The 19,023-nt window shown below is 38.9% G+C and overlaps 2 pseudogenes across 2 annotated transcripts in view; one reads left to right on the top strand and one right to left on the bottom strand.

The window, feature by feature from the left end:
- Positions 1-16,645, bottom strand: part of LOC309826112 (olfactory receptor 10T2-like) — a 21,751-nt pseudogene extending 5,106 nt beyond the window's left edge. Inside the window, exons 1-2 of the transcript in view lie at positions 16,640-16,645; positions 872-1,032 (exon numbers count right to left, since the gene is read on the bottom strand). The product of the transcript in view is annotated as an olfactory receptor 10T2-like (transcript). The remainder of the gene's footprint in view (positions 1-871; positions 1,033-16,639) is intronic.
- Positions 16,646-17,787: 1,142 nt separating this feature from the next.
- Positions 17,788-18,754, top strand: LOC309826111 (olfactory receptor 10T2-like; annotated as a pseudogene). Its single transcript has one exon. The product of its transcript is annotated as an olfactory receptor 10T2-like (transcript).
- Positions 18,755-19,023: the final 269 nt, after the last annotated feature.

Here is a 19,023-nt window from a genome sequence, read left to right as displayed (position 1 = left end):
GACATCAAACAAATGCTTCAATGAGCAATCATTGAAATTCTATTTCTTTGAAATAGAAAAGTTACAGCAAAGAAATAGAATTATGAAGTATAACCAAGGGGAATTTCTAGATCTGAAATATATAATCACTGAAGTTCAAAAGAAGCAATGGGATTAAGCAGAGGTGTTGGCACCGTATGTGTCACAGCCATCAGCATATCTTCAGGGAATGAGTGCTGTGCTTGGGCCTCAAATAGACATAGCGAGCAAATCCAATAGTGTATGCACACTACAGTGAGGTGGAAGGAGCAAGTGGAGAAGGCCTTATACCTCCCCTGGGCAGAGGGTATCCTCATAACTATGGACCCAGTGAAGACACAGGAAATCATAATGAAAATAAAGCCGCCCACCAACACAATGGCAGAGAACAGAAAAATAGCCATTTCATGCTAGGGAGTATAGTCACAGGCAAGGCAGACCACAGGTGAGATGTTGCAAAAGAAGTGTGGAAGGTGTTGGAGTCACAGAAAGACAAGTTGAATACTATGAGGACAGTGCACACAGAAACCAGGAACCCAGCCACCCAAGCGGCCATCATCCGCTGAAAGCAGATCTTATGGGTCATCAGGATGGAGTAGTGCAGTGGGTTGTGAATAGCAGTGTAACGGTCATAGGACATGGCAGCCATGATGAAGCAGTTATTGCCTGCCAAGCCAAAGAAGAAAAACATCTGTGTGGCACACTCAAGAAGAGAAATGGTCTTACTGTCTGATAGCAAGTCCACCAATATGTGGGGGATGATGACCATAGTGGTACAGGTTTCTGAAAAGGAGAGACCACAGAGGAGAAACTACATGGGGATGTGAAGGTTGTGACTGAGGTTGATGGCCACCATATGGACACATTTGCAGCTAGGATGGTAGCTTGGGAGAAGAAAATCTTCACAAAGGGGAGACTCTGTAGGTCTGGGAAACTGGAAAATCCCCACAGAAGGAATGTGCTCACTGTGGTATAATTGCCTATCTCCTTGGTGCACTTCTTGGTAGCAGCTCTCTTCCAAAGGTGCAGGGTTATTGAAGTCAAGACTCTGAGATGATTGTAAAATATCCTTGTGCACCAATGTCACCTGGACTTTTAATCAGGGGACCTGAGCTACCAGGCACCTCTTCATGGGAGAGCCTGAGAAAGTGATGCTAAATGCATTTGACTGAAGTAAAGTTCAGGAGTCCGAGTGATGAGAATTAATTCTAGTATGAAAATCTGTATAAATGACATGGAGTGGGCCCAAGCATCTTCTTGGATTATACTCACAAAAGCATTCTTATCTCTCTCTTTCCAACCTGGATCTGCATGTAAGAGGGAAATATGAATAAATTGCTTTGTTCTCATCCACTGGATTTTGTGATGCTGCATTTTTCAAATGCTCTTTTAGATATAATGGTAACTTGGTACTCAGGAGTGCTTCATAAACTATTGACTGAATGAATAAAATAATCAAATCATTTAAATCACTTAAAATGAAAATAACATTTTTTTAAAAAATTAGGGAGATCAGTGAAATTTTCCAAAAGAACTTTAACTTTCCTTCAATGAAATCCTCTCTCCATCAGTGTTTCACCATGTACTGGCTCTAAAAGTAATAATTGTGACAGTGACCTGACCACATAAATGAATTTAACTTGTTGTAACTTCTACTGGGTTCCTATTCATGGTAATAATTAAAGCTTGAGATTTAAAATATCATTAGTTCTTAATACATGTCAATAATTTTAAGTTCTTAATAATTTCTCATTGAAGGTCTTTTCAGATGCCTAATATAATGTTAATGGATTAGCTTGGCGTCAAAATGATTTTGAAGGCACTGTCTCATTTAGAGTGGCATATTCTGGTCATGATGTTCTAATCAAATTTTGGACTTTTTAGCAAAACCTCCAGGACATTTTCTAGCAGGTATACTTGTTATGTGGTTTGCTTTGAAGTGCAGAGCTGAATGGAATAAACTCCAATTCCTCAGATCAGTTTTGTAAATCATATTTTTATTTCAACTATTTATTATTCCAATCTTGAAGAGGTAAGGGTGGAAAAATGACATGAAGACATTCCATGGAATTTTAATTTTAACTTCAGTCATTGTTAAAGGTGAAGGGGAAGAAAAATAGTAAGGAATCAGCAGTGGAAAATGAAGGAGTATGCAAGAGAAAGAAACATAGGCTGGAAATTATTCTGTAGGACTAACAAATATATTGTGATGTGAAGGGTTGCTCTTTTCTCTTTGCATTGTAGTTATGGGCAAAGAATACAAGAGGATTCAGGCCAGGTAACCAGCACCCACCTAATACCTATAATGTGCCAGGCAATATGCTGGGGTTAGAGATGTCTCATGTCATCCTCACAAGTCTATGTGCTTGGAATTTCATTTCGATTTTATAAAACATAAAGTGAGTTATAGAGTGCTTAAGTGACTATAGAAGTCGTGAATTTATTCAACACATACTGACTAAATGCATGTGATGGGCCAGGCAATTTTATACATGGGAAACACAAAATGTAACCAGACACATAGGATCTCTGTGATGAAAGAGTGAATGACTGCTTTGGTTTGTGGAGTCAAGGAAGCCCTCTCTGAGGAGGCGATGTGCTTAAATGGAAAACAATGGCAAAAGCAACCAACAGGTGAAGATCAGGGGAGAGAGCATTACTGGCATGTTTCACAGCTAACTCAGAGACCCTAAGGTGGGGCACTCACCTGCCTAAGCAGTCTTCAGGCTAGACCCAAATGGCTTGTCTTTGAGACCACTCCACTCTCTTTCCTCGGGAGGTTTTCCAGTCTATTTCCTCTAAAGGAAACATTTTTCCATTCTTACTGCTTTAGCTATCACTCACCTTGTATAACTCTGTGATTCTAACCTCTACCGTAAAGGAGTCTCTAATTTTCTTTGGCACATTCCCGGGCCAAAATGTCCTCCTAGTATTGAATGTAAGATTTTCAGAACAGAATTGGTCATATTTCCCCCACATGTCAGACTTTTCTCCTGTACTTCCTATTTGAGTTAGTTGCAGTCATTAGAGCGCTACCGTCAGACCCCAATTTTGATTTCTTCCTCACCTTTATACACATAAATTCACTTCCAAAATTCCAGATGTCCTTTTGCCATCACCTTTTTTGTTTGTTTTTTTCTCTCTGCCATTGTCCTTGACCTATCCGATAGGGTGAATATGGTGCCTCTGTAGTTTTCTATTAGTCACAAATCTGTTGCATTTTTATTCACTACATTGTGACCAGATATTGGATTCCTAAACAGTTAAGTCACTAATAGTGTCAAAAACAGTGAATGACTATGCACTGCTTATAGGAGGAAACCCAAATACCCCAGCATGATATTTGATGCTCATCGCAAATGGATCCCTAGACGCTGCTCCTGGCTCAGTTTCCACCACATCCCTCTAAGTAACCCTACACTCAAAGCAGACAGTAGTGCCCTCGCTTTTCCAAACACATCATGATCCTTCATGTTGCTGTGCCCTTGCCTGTGGGGTTCCCTCTGCCACAACTTCTCCTCCTCCATTTTGTTTCCTATAGACTTTTACTCATTTTTCAGGACCCAGCTTGGATTACTTTGATTCCTCATCCTCTCTTGTTGTCCACATTTTCTAGATTCCAGGATCCTGAATAAGAAATGTCTCCCGCATTCTACTTCCTCACTCGTGGATTTTTGCCACAGCCTCTACTTTTTCCCTCTCCCAGTCCTTTCCTTCACCTGCTACCAGCTTTTCTACGTCCAATCTACAATCACTGTACATTCCATTTTAGATTTTTAGGTACCTTTTGCTTACAAAGTAGATAATTCTAATAACTTCTAGGCTTCATCGCATGCTTCAGTTACACCATCTCATATATCCTCACGGCTGTCCCAAGGGATAAGTGCCATTATCATGACCATGTTTGTAGTGAGGAACCTATGGCCTGGAGAGTTACTTAATCTGCCAGAAGTGATATAGCTGGTAAGTGTACATGTATAACATATACACAGCAAGGCAGTCAGGGTCTAGAGAGCCAGTTGCTTGGCTAGTTGATTATAAGGCTTCCCTCAGTGCAACTGCACTAACCGCATTTCCTGCCTCAAACCTCCCCTATATGGGGACCATCCCACTGTTTGCAAAAAGCAGTTTATCCTTTGTGACTCTTCTACTTTGTACATGTTGTTTTCTATAAGTTGTAGTGTTCTTCTTGCCCTTTTATGACTGCTAAAAACAGCATTCTTAGAAAGACAATTCAAATGTCTTGTCCCTCGGAATTCTTCTCAAACCTCCCTGTGTGTGTTAGTCATTTCTTTTTTTAGGTTTACATCATTTTATGTGAGGAGGTTGGGTTTTTTTTGTTTTTCCTGCCATGTGGCATGTGGGATGTTAGTTCCCAAACCACGGATCGAACCCGTTCCCCCTGCAGTGGAAGCGTGGAGTCCTAACCACTGGACTGCCAGGGAATTCCCAGGAGGTTGGGTTTTTGTTGTTGTTTGGGTTGTTTTGTGTGTGTGTGTGTGCGTGTGCTTGACTCCTGTACTACACAGAGCAGAGACGTTTTAAAAATTTTGTATGCCCCAACTTGCATCCTGAGCCTAGTGATGGTAGAATTTTCACTAAGGTTAGTTGAGAGGCTGTAGGGGAAAAATCCATATTCTCCAGAAAGCGTCCATGCTTATGCTTCCGTGCATTTGTTACCCCTCTTCAATATGCCACTTGTTCTCCTTAGTATTTATTTTGTTTGATGTGTACTAAACATAGTTGGTTTCTCTCTAAATAGTTTTAAGAATAATGTCATGTAGCGTTGCCAACGCATATATAGATGCTTTCTACATTTTCTTTTTTAAATTTTTTTTAATTTATTTTATTTTTTTATACAGCAGGTTCTTATTAGTTATCCATTTTATACATATTAGTGTATACATGTCAATCCCAATCTCCCAATTCATCACACCACCGCCACCCACCCCCCGCTGCTTTCCCCCCTTGGTGTCCATACGTTTGTTCTCTACATCTGTGTCTCAATTTCTCCCTGCAAACCAGTTCATCTGTACCATTTTTCTAGGTTCCACATATATGCGTTAATATACAATATTTGCTTTTCTCTTTCTGACTTACTTCACTCTGTATGACAGTCTCTAGATTCATCCACGTCTCAACAAATGACCCAATTTCATTCCTTTTTATGGCTGAGTAATATTCCATCATGTATATGTACTACAACTTCTTAATCCATTCATCTGTCGATGAGCATTTAGGTTGCTTCCATGACCTGGCTATTGTAAATAGTGCTGCAATGAACATTGGGGTACATGTGTCTTTTTGAATTACGGTTTTCTCTGGGTATATGCCCAGTAGTGGGATTGCTGGGTCATATGGTAGTTCTAGCTGTAGTTTTTTAAGGAACCTCCATACTGTTCTCCATAGTGGCTATATCAGTTTATGTTCCCACCAACAGTGCAAGAGGGTTCCCTTTTCTCCACACCCACTCCAGCATTTGTTGTTTGTAGATTTTCTGATGCTGCCCATTCTAACTGGTATGAGGTGACACCTCATTGTAGGTTTGATTTGCATTTCTCTAATAATCAGTGATGTTGAGCAGCTTTTCATGTGCTTCTTGGACATATGTATGTCTTCTTTGGAGAAATGTCTACTTAGGTCTTCTGCCCATTTTTGGATTGGGTTGTTTGTTTTTTATTTTATTTATTTATTATTTTTTATACAGCAGGTTCTTATTAGTCATCAATTTTATACACATCAGTGTATACATGTCAATCCCAATTGCCCAATTAATCACACCCCCCCACACCCCGCCGTGGCTTTCACCCCTTGGTGTCTATATGTTTGTTCTCTACATCTGTGTCTCAATTTCTGCCCTGCAAACCGGTTCATCTGTACCATTTTTCTAGGTTCCACATATATGCATTAATATACTATATTTGTTTTTCTCTTTCGGACTTACTTCACTCTGTATGACAAATTCTAGGTCCATCCACATCTCAACAAATGACTCAATTTTGTTCCTTTTTATGGCTGAGTAATATTCCATTGTATATATGTACCACAACTTCTTTATCCATTCGTCTGTCGATGGGCATTTAGGTTGCTTCCATGACCTGGCTATTGTAAATAGTGTTGCATTGAACATTGGGGTGCATGTATCTTTTTGAATTATGGTTATCTCTGGGTATATGCCTAGTCGTGGGATTGCTGGATCATATAGTAATTCTATTTTTAGTTTTTTAAGGACTCTCCATACTGTTCTCCATAGTGGATGTATCAGTTTACATTCCCACTAACAGTGCAAGAGGGTTCCTTTTCTCCGCACCCTTACCAGTATTTGTTGTTTGTAGATTTTCTGATGATGCCCATTCTAACTGGTGTGAGGTGATACCTCACTGTAGTTTTGATTTGCATTTCTCTAATAATTAGTGATGTTGAGCAGCTTTTCATGTGCCTCTTGCCATCTGTATGTCTTCTTTGGAGAAATGTCTACTTAGGTCTTCTGCCCATTTTTGAATTGGGTTGTTTGTTTCTTTAATATCGAGCTGCATGAGCTGTTTATATATTTTGGAGATTAATCCTTTGTCCATTGATTCGTTCTCCCATTCTGAGGGTTGTCTTTTTGTCTTATTTATGGTTTCCTTTGCTCTGCAAAAGCTTTGAAGTTTCATTAGGTCCCATTTGTTTATTTTTGTTTTTATTTCCATTACTCTAGGAGGTGGGTCAAAAAAGGTCTTGCTGTCAAAGAGTGTTCTTCCTATGTTTTCCTCTAAGAGTTTTATAGTGTCCGGTCTTATATTTAGGTCTTCAATCCATGTTGAGTTTATTTTTGTGTATGGTGTTAGGGAGTGCTCTAATTTCATTCTTTTACATGTAGCTGTCCAGTTTTCCCAGCACCACTTATTGAAGAGACTGTCTTTTCTCCATTGTATATCTTTGCCTCCTTTGTCATAGATTAGTTGACCATAGGTGCGTGGGTTTACCTCTGGGCTTTCTATCTTGTTCCATTGATCTATGTTTCTGTTTTTGTGCCAGTACCATATTGTCTTGATTACTGTAGATTTGTGGTATAGTCTGAAGTCAGGGAGTCTGATTCCTCCAGCTCTGTTTTTTTCCCTCAAGACTGCTTTGGCCATTTGGGGTCTTTTGTGTCTCCATACAATTTTTAAGATTTTTTGTTCTAGTTCCGTAAAAAATGCTGTTGGTAATTTGATAGGGATTGCATTGAATCTGTAGATTGCTTTGGGTAGTATAGTCATTTTCACAATATTGATTCTTCCAATCCAAGAACATGGTGTATCTCTCCATCTGTTGATATCATCTTTAATTTCTTTCATCAGTGTCTTATAGTTTTCTGCATACAGGTCTTTTTTCTCCCTAGGTAGGTTTATTCCTAGGTATTGTATTCTTTTTGTTGCAGTGGTAAATGGGAGTGTTTCCTTAATTTCATTTTCAGATTTTTCATCATTAGTGTATAGGAATGCAAGAGATTTCTGTGCATTAATTTTGTATCCTGCCACTTTACCAAATTCATTGATTAGCTCTAGTAGTGTTCTGGTGGCATCTTTAGGATTCTCTATGTATAGTATCATGTCATCTGCAAACAGTGACAGTTTTACTTCTCCTTTTCCAAATTGTATTCCTTTTCTTTTTCTTCTCTGATTGTCATGGCTAGGACTTCCAAAATTATGTTGAATAATAGCGGTGAGAGTGGACATCCTTGTCTTTTTCCTGATCTTAGAGGAAATGCTTTCAGTTTTTCACCATTGAGAATGATGTTTGCTGTGGGTTTGTCATATATGGCCTTTATTATGTTGATGTAGGTTCCCTCTATGTCCACTTTCTGGAGAGTTTTTATGATGAATGGTGTTGAATTTTCTCAAAAGCTTTTTCTGCATCTATTAAGATGATCATATGGTTTTTATTCTTCAATTTGTTAATATGGTATATCACATTGATTGATTTGCGTATATTGAAGGATCCCTGCATCCCTGGGATAAATCCCACTTGATCATGGTGTATGATCCTTTTAATGTGTTGTTGCATTCTGTTTGCTAGTATTGTGTTGAGGATTTTTGTATCTATATTCATGAGTGATAGTGGTCTGTAATTTTGTTTTTTTGTAGTATCTTTGTCTGGTTTTGGTATCAGGGTGATGGTGGCCTCATAGAATGAGTTTGGGAGTGTTCCTTCCTCTGCAATTCTTTGGAAGAGTTTGAGAAGGATGGGTGTTAGCTCTTCTCTAAATGTTTGATAGAATTCACCTGTGAAGCCATCTGGTCCTGGACTTTTGTTTGTTGGAAGGTTTTTTTTTTTTTTTTTGCGGTACACGGGCCTCTCACTGTTTTGGCCTCTCCCGTTGCGGAGCACAGGCTCCAGACACGCAGGTTCAGTGGCCATGGCTCACAGGCCTAACCGCTCCGCAGCATGTGGGATCTTCCCATACTGGGGCACGAACCCGTGTCCCCTGCATCTGCAGGTGGACTCTCAACCACTGCACCACCAGGGAAGCCCTGTTGGAAGATTTTTAATCACAGTTTCAATTTTATTACTTGTGATTGGTCTGTTCATATTTTCTGTTTCTTCGTGGTTCAGTCTTTGGAGGTTATACCTTTCTAAGAATTTGTCCATTTCTTCCAGGTTGTCCATTTTATTGGCATAGAGTTGCTTGTAGTAGTCTCTTAGGATGCTTTGTATTTCTGCGGTGTCTGTTATAACTTCTCCTTTTTCTTTTCTAATTTTATTGATTTGAGTCCTCTTTTTCTTCATGAGTTTGGCTAACCGTTTATCAATTTTGTTTATCTTCTGAAAGAACCAGCTTTTAGTTTTATTGATTTTGCTATTGTTTTCTTTGTTCCTATTTCCGTTATTTCTGCTCTGATCATTATGATTTCTTTCCTTCTGCTAACTTTGGGTTTTGTTTGTTGTTCCTTCTCTAGTTCCTTTAGGTGTAAGGTTAGATTATTTATTTGAGGTTTTTCTTGTTTCTTGAGGCAGGCTTGTATAGCTATAAACTTTCTTCTTAGAACTGCTTTTGCTGCATCCCATAGGTTTTGGATTGTCATGTTTTCATTGTCATTTGTCTCTAGGTATTTTTTGATTTCCTCTTTGATTTCTTCAGTGTTATCCTGGTTATTTAGTAACGTATTGTTTAGCCTCCATGTGTTTGTGGGTTTTTTTTTTTTTTTTTTGCGGTACGCGGGCCTCTCACTGTTGTGGCCTCTCCCGTTGCGGAGCACAGGCTCCGGACGCACAGGCTCAGCGGCCATGGCTCACGGGCCCAGCTGCGCCGCGGCATATGGGATCTTCCCGGACCGGGGCACGAACCCGTGTCCCCTGCATCGGCAGGCGGACTCTCAACCACTGCGCCACCAGGGAAGCCCGTGTTTGTGTTTTTTATGTTTTTTTCCCTGTATTTCATTTCTAATCTCATAGCGTTGTGGTCAGAAAAGATGCTTGATAAGATTTCAATTTTATTAAATTTACTGAGGCTTGATTTGTGACCCAAGATGTGATCTAACCTGGAGAATGTTCCACGTGCACTTGAGAAGAAAGTGTAATCTTCCGTTTCTGGATGCAATGTCCTATAAATATCAATTAAATCTATCTGGTCTATTGTATCATTTAAAGCTAGTATTTACTTATTAATTTTCTGTTTCGATGATCTGTCCATTGGTGTATGTGAGGTGTCAAAGTCCCCCGCTATTACTGTGTTACTGTCGATTTCTTCTTTTATACGTGTTAGCAGTTGCCTTATGTATAGAGGTGCTCCTATGTTGGGTGCATATATATTTATAATTGTTATATCTTCTTGGATTGATCCCTTGATCATTATGTAGTGTCCTTCCTTTTCTCTTGTAACATTCTTTATTTTAAAGTCTATTTTACCTGATATGAGTATTGCTACTCCAGCTTTCTTTTGATTTCCATTTTCCTGGAATATCTTTTTCCATCCCCTCACGTTCAGTCTGCATGTGTCCCTAGGTCTGAAGTGGGTCTCTTGTAGACAGCATATATATGGGTCTTGTTTTTGTATCCATTTAGCGAGCCTGTGGTTTTTAGTTGGAGCATTAAATTCATTCACGTTTAAGGTAATTATCCATATGTATGTTCCTGTTACCATTTTCTTAATTGTTATGGGTTTGTTTTTGTTGGCCCTTTTCTTGTGTTTCCCACTGAGGGAAGTTCCTCGAGCATTTGTTGTAGAGCTGGTTTGGTGGTGCTGAATTCTCTTACCTTTTGCTTGTCTGTAAAGCTTTTGATTTCTCTGTTGAATCTGAATGAGATCCTTGCCAGGTAGAGTAATCTTGGTTGTAGGTTCTTCTCTTTCACCACTTTAAATATATCATGCCATTCCCTTCTGGCTTGTAGAGTTTCTGCTGAGAAATCAGCTGTTAACCTTATGGGAGTTCCCTTGTATGTTATTTGTCGTTTTTCCCTTGCTGCTTTCAATAATTTTTGTTTGTCTTTAATTTTTGCCAATTCGATTACTTTGTGTCTCGGCGTGTTTCTCCTTGGGTTTATCCTATATGGGACTCTCTGTGCTTCCTGGACTTGTGTGGCTATTTCCTTTCCCATGTTAGGGAAGTTTTCGACTATAATCTCTTCAGATATTTTCTCAGGTCCTTTCTCTGTCTCTTCTTCCGGGACCCTTATAATGTGAATGTTGTTGTGCTTAATGTTGTCCCAGAGGTCTCTTAGGCTGTCTTCATTTATTTTCATTCTTTTTTTCTTTATTCTGTTCTGCAGCAGTGAATTCCACCATTCTGTCTTCCAGGTCACTTATCAGTTCTTCTGCCTCAGTTATTCTGCTATTGATTCCTTCTAGTGTAGTTTTCATTTCATTTATTGTATTGTTCATCTCTGTTTGTTTGTTCTTTAATTCTTCTAGTTCTTTGTTAAACATTTCTTGCATCTTCTCAATCTTTGCCTCCATTCTTTTTCCGAGGTCCTGGATCATCTTCACTATCATTATTCTGAATTCTTTTTTTTTTAACATCTTTATTGGGGTATAATTGCTTTACAGTGGTGTGTTAGTTTCTGCTTTATAACAAAGTGAATCAGTCATACATAAACATATGTTCCCATATGTCTTCCCTCTTGCCATTATTCTGAATTCTTTTTCTGGAAGGTTGCCTATCTCCACTTCATTTAATTGTTTTTCTGGGGTTTTATCTTGTTCCTTCATCTGGTACATAGCCCTCTGCCTTTTCATCTTGTCTTTCTGTGAATGTGGTTTTTTTTCCACAGGCTGCAGGATTGTAGCTCTTCTTGCTTCTGCTCTCTGCCCTCTGGTGGATGAGGCTATCTAAGAGGCTTGATGGGAGGGACTGGTGGTGGGTAGAGCTGACTGTTGCTCTGGTGGGCAGAGCTCAGTAAAACTTTAATCCACTTGACTCTTGATGGGTGGGGCTGGGTTCCCTCCCCATTGGTTGTTTGGCCTAGGCAACCCAACACTGGAGCCTATCTGGGCTCTTTGGTGGGGCTAATGACAGACTCTGGGAGTGCTTATGCCAAGGAGTACTTCCCAGAACTTCTGCTGCCGGTGTCCTTGTCCCCACAGTGAGCCACAGCGCCTGCCCCCGCCTCTGCAGGAGACCCTCCAACACTAGTAGGTAGGTCTGTTTCAGTCTCCCCTGGGGTCACTGCTCCTTCCCCTGGGTCCCGATGCGCACACTACTTTGTGTGTGCCCTCCAAGAGTGGAGTCTCTGTTTTCCCCAGTCCTGTGAAAGTCCTGCAATCAATTCCCACTAGGCTTCAATGTCTGATTCTCTAGGAATTCCTCCTCCCGTTGCCGGACCCCCAGGTTGGGAAGCCTGACGTGGGGCTCAGAACCTTCACTCCAGTGGGTGGACTTCTGTGGTATAAGTGTTCTCCAGTCTGTGAGTCACCCATCCAGCAGTTATGGGATTTGATTTTACTGTGATTGCACCCCTCCTACCGTCTCATTGTGGCTTCTCCTTTGTCTTTGGATGTGGGGTATCTTTTTTGGTGAGTTCCAGTGTCTTCCTGTCAATGATTGTCCAGCAGCTAGTTGTGATTCTGGTGTTCTTTCAAGAGGGAGTGAGAGCACGTCCTTCTACTCTGCCATCTTGGTTCCTTCTCTATGCTCCCTATTATAGCAGCAGTTATGGCAATTGTGTCTTATTTGATGCCACAGAAAGTGAAGCATATTGTCCAGGCCGGAAAGTAATAGTCCTCTTTTCTTTGTTCTAAGTTTAGAGGGGGAGAGGGGAAATACACTTTATTCATTAAACAAACATGTATTAAATACTGGTATGTATTTACTGTTTTTCTTTGCTGAGTCATGCATTTATTTATTTATTTTAACTATTTTCATCCCTAGTTTCCTAGTCTTTTGCCTGTCTTTTTTTATTGTTAAACTATAGTTGATTTACAACATTGTATTAGTTTCAGGTGTACAACTTCAGATTCTTTTCCATTATAGGTTATTACAAGATATTGAATATAGTTCCATGTGCTATAAGGTAAATCCTTGTTGTTTTCTATTTTATATATAGTAGTATGTATCTTTTAACCCCATACTCCTAATTTATCCCTTCCCTTCCCCTTTCCTCTTTGGTAACCATAAGTTTGATTTCTATGTCTGTGAGTCTGCTTCTGTTTTGTAAATAAGTTGATGTGTATTTTTTTTAGATTCTAAATATGTGATATCATATAATATTTGTCTTTCTCTTTCTGACTTACTTCACTTAGTATGATAATCTCTAGGTCCATTCATGTTGCTGCAAATGGCGTTATTTCTTTCTTTTTTATGTCTGAATAATATTCCATTGTGTGTGTGTGTGTATAATATATATATACACACACATATATATATCACATCTTCCTTATCCATTTATCTGTCAGTGGACATGTAGGTTGCTTCCATGTCTTGGCTATTGTGAATAGTGCTGCTATGAACATAAGGGTGCATGTATCTTTTCGAATTAGAGTTTTCATCTTTTCCCAATATTGCGCAGGACTGGAATTGCTGGATCATATGGTAACTCAATTTTTAGTTTTTTAAGGAACTTCCCAGCTATTTTCCATAGTGGCTGCAGCAATTTACATTCCCACCAACAGTGTAGGAGGGTCCCCTTTTCTCCACCACCTCTCCAGTGTTTATTATTTGTGGACTTTTAAATGACAGCCATTCTGATTGCCGTGAGGTGATATCTCATTGTAGTTTTGATTTGCATTTCTTTAATAATTAGCTAATGTGGAGCTGTTTTTCATGTGCCTGTTGGCCATCTGTATGTCTTTGGAGAAATGTCTATTTGGGTCTTCTACCCATTTTTGATTGGGTTATTTGGTTTTTTGATATTGAGTTGCATAAGCTGTCTGTATGTTTTGGAAATTAAGCTCTTGTTGGTAGCATCATTTGCAAATATTTTCTCGCATTCCATAGGTTGTCTTTTCATTTTGTTTACATGCCATTTGTTTATTTTTGCTTTTATTTCTATACCTTGGGAGACTGAACTAAGAAAATATTACTGCAATTTATGTCTCAGAATGCTTCGCCTATGTTCTATCTAGGATTTTTATGGTGTCATGTCTTATATTTAAATCTTTAAGCCATTTTGAGTTTGTGTGTGTGTGTATGGTGTGAGAGAGTGTTCTAACTTCAGTGATTTACGTGGGGCTGCCCAGCTTTCCCAATACCACTTGCTGAAGAAACTGTCTTTTCTCCATTGTACCATCTTGCCTCCTTTGTCAAAGATTAATTGATTGTAGGTGTGTGGGTTTATTTTTGGGCTGTCTTTGTTTGTTCCATTGATCATATGGCTGTTTCTGTGCCCAAACCATGTGTTTTTGATTACTGCAGCTTTGTAGTATTGTCTAAAGTCTGGGAGGGATGTGCCTCCAGGTTTGTTCTTTTTCCTCAGAGTTGCTATGTTAATTCTGGGTCTTTTGTGGTTCCATATAAATTTTATGATTATTTGTTCTAGCTCTGTGAAAAATGTCATGGGTAATTTGATAGGGATCACATTAAATCTGTAGATTGCCTTGGTAGTATGGCCATTTTAACAATATTAATTATTGCAATCCAAGAGCATGGGATATCTTTCCATTTCTTTGTATCATCTTCAATTTCCTTTATGAATGTTTTAGTTCTCAGCATATAGGTCTTTCATATCCTTGGTTAGGTTTATTCCTAAGTATTTTTTTGACGCAATTTTAAATGGGATTTTTTTTTTACTTTCTGATATTTCATTGTTAGTATAAAGAAATGCAACAGTTTTCTGCATATTAATCTTGTATCCTGCTACCTTGCTGAATTCATTTATTAGTTCTAATAGTTTTTATGTGGAGTCTTTAGGGTTTCTATAGAGTATCATGTCATCTGCATACAATGACAATTTTACCTCTTCCCTTCCAATTGGGATACCTTTTATTTCTTTTTCTAATTGCTGTGGTTAGAACTTCCAATACTATGTTGAATAGAAGAGATGAGAGTGGGCATCGTTGTTTTGTTCTAGAATTTAGTGGGAAGGCTTTCAGCTTTTCAGCCTTGAGTATTATATTAGCTGTGGGTTTGTTGTAAGTGCTATTGGTATGTATTGATACTATCACATTGCTAGGTGATGTGGCTATATCTTAATGGGTCTTGAAATGTATTGAAAGAGACAGTGAACAACATTTAGTACATGTCCCATTTAACTAAATGACAGAGAAAACAATTTAATTGGAAATAATTAGTCAGTGCATCTAGAAAGAAAACAAGGGAAGCTTCCTGGGGGAAGATGGCACTCCATTTACTCACTGAACTCTCATGACATAAACCTTTATATTTACCGTATTTTGCTGCAGGTAGGATACGAAATGGTAAAATAGCCCTCTGCTCTGACTAGTATAGAAGTCAGATAGATATGTTAAAATGTCATCCTAATACAATCAGATATGAACACAGAACTCATTAACTCAATCAGAGTGATTGAAGATGATTTTGTAGGAAGGTGACTTTTTTTTGTAGAATTCCATTTTAATAAAATTCAAAAGCAATCAAGATGAAACTGTATTTTTCTGTAACATATATATGTGTAATGAAATTATTTTATTGAGTGAAAGATTCTTTAAATTCTATAGTGCTTTTCAATTTTAAAAGTTTCACACACGTGATTTTGTATAATCCTATAATAAGCCTTTTTCCCGCCTTACCCCTTTATTGCCCCGCCTCCCTTCTCTCTCTGCACTGGTAACCACTAGTTTGTTCACTATATCTGTAAGTCAGCTTCTTTTTTGTTTTATTCACTACTTTGTTGTATTTTCAGATTCCACATATAAGTAATATCATAAGTATTTGTCTTTCTCTGTCTGAATTATTTCAGTTAACATAACGTTCTCAAAATCCATCCATGTTGCTGCACATGGCAAAATTTCATTCTTTTTTGTGGATGAGTAGTATTCCATTTGTGTGTGTGTGCGTGTGCGTGTATATATATGGTGTGTATACATGTGTGTTTCCATTCATCTGTTGATGGATACTTAGCTTTCTTCCATACCTTGGGAATAGTAAATAATACTATGAACACTGGAGTGCATGTGTCTTTTTGAATTAGCGTTTTGGGGTTTATTGGGTTTTATACCCAGGAGTGGAATTGTTGGGTCATATGGCTGTTCTATTTTTAGTCTTTTGAGAAACTTCTATACTGTTTTCCCCAGTGGTTGCACCAATTTACATCTAGGGAGGTGACATTTAAACTGGGTTTGAAACAAAGACTGTGGTTTAAGAAGCGGGGGGAAGAACATTGCAAATAGAGAAACAATGTGTGCACAGTAGGAGAGCCACCAAGGGGCCTTCCATGCTTGGGAGATGATGGGATGCTTTCCATGTAGAGGTTGGTGGCAGAAGATGAGATGGACAGGTAAACCTTGAATGCCATGCTAGGGCACTTACAGGGACACTTTAACTTTACTAGTTAAGAAGGTCTTCTCCCAAGTGACTCTGCCTGGGTATAAATACCAGCTCCTCCTTTAACAAACTTTATCACCTTCACAAATTAAGTAACTCCCTAAGCCATAGTTTCCTTATTTCAAACATGAACACAATACTTCTATTTATCTCGTAAGGTATTTAAGAGAATAAATGAGAGAGATGGTCTGATTACATTGGCTATCTCGATATTCTGTAAGTATGTCAAGCTCATTCCCACCATGGGGTCTTTGCAGTAGTGTTTCCTGCAAGTGTCATGTTTTACCCCTAGATCTTATATGGTGCATTCTTATCAATTCTAGTCGCAAAGTAAGTATCAGTTCCATAGAAAAGGCTTTCCTGACTCTACAATTGGAAGTAGCCACCTAGTCCCACACTCTCATACCACTTTCCTTTAATTCTCTTCATGGCATTTTTCTCAGTCTGAGATAGGAAAGGTCATATGTGTCTTATCACATGTTATATTTCCCATCAGAGAATTGACTAATACATCATAGACATTAAATAAATATTTTTGGAATTAATTCATTGACTTTGCATAGTCAGTTAAGCACCCTGTACCTTGGTTTCAATGTCTGTAGCATCAGGATTGAAATACCTACCACACAGAATTGTTGGGAGAAACCTAGTGAGAAAATTCTATCAAACACACAGCGTATTGTCCAGTATATTTCAGATTTTGAATAAATACTGGTTACCTGCATCACCGCCTTGTAAATTTTTTCCAGTGTTTCAGTACATAAAGAACACACAGACTTTCCAGATAAAGGTATATTTTCTCTTTTCTTCAAGCTTTGTGGATCCTACAAAATACTTTCCAGTGTTGTCTCTACCAGTCTTTCCCCACCCTACAACTCCACACCAATGTCTTCTCACTGTTTTCCTTTCATTCCCTAGTGCCTGAAACCAAGCTATGTATTGTTTGGAAACTCTGTATGTTACTTTCATGCTGTCATCTCAAACACAGAGTGGATAATTTTAACAGTGGATGAAAATGACGTGAGGAAGTTGAGTTCTTAAAAGAGCTGTGCTGCAAAGAAGTCCTGTCCACCAGTATATCAGCTAAATTTATCCTGGAAGTTTTCCTGAAAAGCTCAAGAATTGATCAGAACATCATGAACCAGATGAGCCATCCAGGATGAGAATAGTCTATCCATAACCATTTTGCTTCCAAGATCTGCCTGAATGACAGACAATTATTGAAAAACTCCACTTCAACTCATTGTTATGTACAGAAAATAGTACAAATTTCAAAATGGTAGATTCTCTTATTAAGTCATTGGCATAATTGTCAGCCAAGCAGCCACTGCCTTCTGGAGAGCACCTCTGAGGATAGAATTATTTTCCAAGAATGTTTGGAAGCCATTCGAAAAATTTTCCTTACTTCTCCTTAGGTTAGTATTGATTCATTCAACATTGTTAAGTACGTATGTATGCCAGGCTGTGATTAGACCACACATAAACATTGTATACCCTTTACTCCTCATACTCCTGTAGGTGAGAAAATGAACTTTTTTTTTCATATTTCCCTCATTCATTCAGATTCTGACTGTAGAAGATAGAAAGGGGTGATAAATTAGGGGGTTCCCAGAATATATTTGGGGCTACTCTGTGGCATTTACATACATTCTCCTATGAGAATCTTTTTCTTCATCACTCTGAGTCCTGACCTGGAATTCAGCCAGGTACATTTAACTTCCATTTCTCAGGCTTTCTCATTAAGAGTTGTCTGTCAGTGTCCTCGATTAAAGGCCAGGTGACGTCAGTGCTTTCTACAATCTTATCAGAGTCTTGACCCCAAGAACCTCTGCACCTTTGGAGGAGAGTCGTTATGTGCACCAGGAGGATGGACAATCATACCACAGTGAGCACATTCCTTCTGTGGGGATTTTCCAGTTTCCCAGACAGGCAAGATCTCTCCTTCGTGATGATTTTCTTCTCCCATGTGACCATCCTGGTTGCAAATGTGTCCATAATGGTGGCCATCAAGCTCAGTCACAATCTTCACACCCCCACATACTTTTTCCTCTGTGGTTTGTCCTTTTCAGAAACCTGTACCACTATGGTAATCACCCCCCGCATGCTAGTGGACTTGCTATCAGAAAGCAAGACCATTTCTCTTCTGAGCGTGGCACACAGATGTTTTTCTTCTTTGGCTTGGGAGCTAACAACTGCTGACTCTTGGCTGCCATGTCCTATGACCATTACACTGCTATTCACAACCCGCTGCACTACACCATCTTGATGACCCAAAAGATCTGCTGTCAGCTCATGACAGCTTCTTGTGTTACTGGGATTGTGGTGTCACTGTGCATTGTCCTTGTAGTATTCAACTTGTCGTTCTGTGACTCCAGCACCATCAAGCACTTTTTTTGTGACGTTACATCTGTAGTCTCCCTTGCCTGGGATTACACCTTTTTTCAGAAAAAGGTTCTTCTTGCCTTCTCTGCCTTTGTTTTGGTGGGGAGCTTTATTTTCATTATGATTTCCTGTGTCTTCATTGGGTCCATAGTTATGAGGATGCCATCTGCCCAGGGGAGGTATAAGGCCTTCTCCACTTGCTCCTTCCACCTCACTGTGGTGTGCATACACTATGGATTTGCTGGCTTTGTCTATCTGAGACCCAAGGACAGTGACTCATTCCGTGAAGATACGCTGATGCCTGTGACATATACAGTACTGACACCTCTGCTTAATCCCATCGTTTACAGTCTAAGAAACAAAGAAATGAAAATATCCCTAAAGAAAGTACTAGGCAATATATGTAGGTTTTCCCCTAGATGGTAAATAAAAGAGCTCTGAACACTTTTTAAAATTTTTACAGAGCATTGATAAAGTAGAGAAAGTGGAGAAAGTGGAGTACTTCCAATAAAAATCATCACTTTGTATACAAAGCAATTAAAGTGTGTTCTAACTGCCTGATATGCTCTGGTCTCACTTCTTTCTTACTATGAAACCAGATGTAGTTTTAAAATATTTTAAAAGGAAATAAAATATTCTAAAATATTATTACATATATATGTACATATACAGATATACACATACATGCATACACACATGCACATATGTATGTAGTAAATGT

Source organism: Grampus griseus (genome assembly GCF_964374135.1).
Source record: "Grampus griseus genome assembly, chromosome: 8".
In the NCBI taxonomy this organism is placed as follows: domain Eukaryota; kingdom Metazoa; phylum Chordata; class Mammalia; order Artiodactyla; family Delphinidae; genus Grampus; species Grampus griseus.
The sequence above is the reverse complement of the archived record's forward strand: the minus strand, read 5'-3'. Positions and strand labels throughout refer to the sequence as shown.